General features: G+C 30.5%; 1 long non-coding RNA gene across 1 annotated transcript; it reads left to right on the top strand.

The window, feature by feature from the left end:
* Window positions 1-899: 899 nt before the first annotated feature.
* On the top strand, window positions 900-2,753 carry LOC113787633 (uncharacterized). The gene is made up of 2 exons (XR_003474155.2): window positions 900-1,828; window positions 2,268-2,753. It is a non-coding gene; the product is annotated as an uncharacterized lncRNA (long non-coding RNA).
* Window positions 2,754-3,002: the final 249 nt, after the last annotated feature.

The following is a 3,002-nucleotide window of genomic DNA, read 5'->3' as shown; positions in this document are numbered from 1 at the left end:
TTGAATGTCAAAAGTATGTTTTTAACCTGTAACGAATGAGTGTGAAATAACTCTATTTTAGAGTAAATTGTCATGAAAATCATTTTTAGAAATATAGAGTTAAAATCACTTTTTTTTTTTAAATCTATAACAAGCGGGTTCATTATATTTAATTTTTTACAAAAATAAACTTCATTCAAATGTTAAAATGAGATAGATACAATCCGATTGATCATGAGTTCGGACAAAACCTATCCATATTTTGAGAATACACATAAATATTTCAAAAACCAATGAAAAATCACCAAACCAAAACCTTAATCCTAACAATTAAACAAATTTCTTTTATATATGACCAATTGTCAAGAAAAATGTAAGATCTACACTCTTTAATCTCATCAATATTCAGAATGAAAATATTTACCAATATTTGCTCATATCGACTATAAGTTATATCTGACATAACCAATTCAACCACATGTTTATATGTCATATGTAAAATTGAGATGCTGTTGAATTTGGTGATAGCCTCCACAAGTTTTTTACTCAAATATGGTACCGATTAAACTAGTTCTTCTCAAACATTTCAACAAATACATGTAACAAAAACTTGAAACAAATTAAAACATCATAATGAGACAAAAAAACGTCGCACTAAGACAACAAACATAACAACATCGTATTCCGATGAAAAAATTAAATATGGGTGAAATATTCACAAACACTTGTGGATGGTTTGATTTTTATTTTTAGTTTGATTTTTTAAGAAGAAGAACTATATATTTAATAATCACATCATAGAAAAGAACATTTAGCAAGGCGCATTTAGACAGTTATGATGTTCAAATAGATTGAACATATGTTGATGAAGGCGAGGAAGAAGTGTCCCTGCCCATTTTAGATGGGCAAGAGTTTTTGGAAAGGCATTGAGAAGATATGCATGAAATCATCCTATAACGTGATATCAATTCGGGCTAGGAAACAATGTTCTTTAGTTAAAGGAAGATATTCGTCGTTGAGCATTTCATATGGATGGTACATTTTCATGTTAAACACTTGAATCCTTAAACTTCAATCATAAATTCAATGTTATATGTTCATAATGTTCCACATTTGTTTTTTATGTTTATATAAGGCTGAAGAGTTGAGGTAGCAAACCCAACATGAGGTTCCCTAACACAAGAACTACTCCTCATGGGTCAAAGATATTGGTTATGACTAGAATGAGGATAATTCATTTACAGTGACATTTTGATTTATTGGTTATTGCTACATCTTGTGTCTACACTTGTAGTGCCATTATCTTTTTATATATTGTTATAACTATATCTTATCACTAAAAAAAAATAGCAGTTAACAATGATTAAATAACCACATTCACATTAATAGTTGTTAAAAATCAAATTTTGGCACAGTTAGATCGTGGCTAACAATTTACTTTCCCTCTTCACACTTTCAGTGAGCCACCTATTTTTTTTCCCATTCCCTCTATTTTTTTATTCCCTTTTGTTTATGTTTTCCATTCCCTTTCACCTTTTTCCAATCCTTTTTTTATTTCACGTTTCATTTATCTTCTCTTATCTTCTCTGCTCACCTTCAATTCCCTTTCTCTTATATGTTCTTCTTTGCTCACCGTCAATTCCTTTTTCCACGATACACAAATATGTGAAATTGCCACCAGAAAGAATGTCACCGGACACTGGACCAGTAAAGTATCACGCAACCCAGTCACCAACACCAGACATCTCACGACCCAGCCACAAGCACTCACGACTAAGTCACCGGCAATAACGCCACGCGACCCAGCCATCGTCAAGAACTCACGAGCTCCTCTCTTTCGTTCTCTCTGGTAAAAACTCTATATCTCTTTTGATTTTAATTTTTTAGGTTTAGTTGTTTTATGTGATATGATTATATTTGACAAAAACAAATCAATAGAATGATGTAATAACTTTTTTAGATTGTTTTTGTGATGTAATACATTTTTTATAACAAGTTTAGTTTGATAACAACCATTTTGATAGTTTAGTTTGATAATAACCATTTTGATAGTGATTAGTAGATGTAGAGTTGATAATAACCATTTTAGGCTTAGAATTTTATGTGATTGCTTATGTGATGTAATGACTTGTTTTTTCTTTCACTAAGCTTATGATTGTGTTGATTTTGATATAATAGTATCTAGGAAGCCAATATGGAGAAATGGTTCGGCGTTTATATGATGTTGTTTTCATTATTGATAAGATAACAAATCCCAAAACTGCACTCATTGTTCTTAATTACCTTAGGGATAAAGTTCAACATGCTAGAGACAATGGGGTGGTTCTTTACAATGTGACACTCAAGTGTTAAGAAAATGTAAGGATTTTGAAGGAGCACATAAGGTGTTTGATGAAATGCTTCAAAGAGGGGTAAAACCAAATAACATTATATTAATTACTATATGATTAACTGTGTTAGAATGATTGTTTTACCTGATGAGACTATTGAGCGGTTTGAGAAAATGTCGGGTTTTGGGTGTGAACCCGATGCTATCACTTGATCGGCTATGGTGGTGCTTTTGCGCGTACTAATCATGTTGATATGGCTCGGCGTTTATATGATCGTGCAAAAATGGAAAAATAGATAATAACTAAGGACCAAGGAACTAGGAAACAAACATTAGACCTGCCCACAAATTAATCTGTTAAGATAATTTAAAATTTATTTCAATTATTTATCTTTTTGTTAAGTTCTATCACGCTCTTTATATGGGAGTTTATCTATTTATATTATATTCAACTCTTATTAGTAAAACGCTAAAAAATTTACATATTGATCTATGAACTTTTCTAAAATTTCAGATTTGATATATTTTTAAAAAACTTCGTTTTAAACCATTTTTATATTTATTTTATATTGATATTTATATCCCTAAACATTGAAATGCATAAAAATTACCTAAGTTTTTTATATAACTCAGATGCTGGGCTGAAGAAGCATCAATGTAGAATCAACTATCTCTTGTAGCACATCAAAAATAT

Source organism: Cicer arietinum, chromosome 7 (assembly GCF_000331145.2).
Source record: "Cicer arietinum cultivar CDC Frontier isolate Library 1 chromosome 7, Cicar.CDCFrontier_v2.0, whole genome shotgun sequence".
NCBI lineage: Eukaryota > Viridiplantae > Streptophyta > Magnoliopsida > Fabales > Fabaceae > Cicer > Cicer arietinum.
The sequence above is the reverse complement of the archived record's forward strand: the minus strand, read 5'-3'. Positions and strand labels throughout refer to the sequence as shown.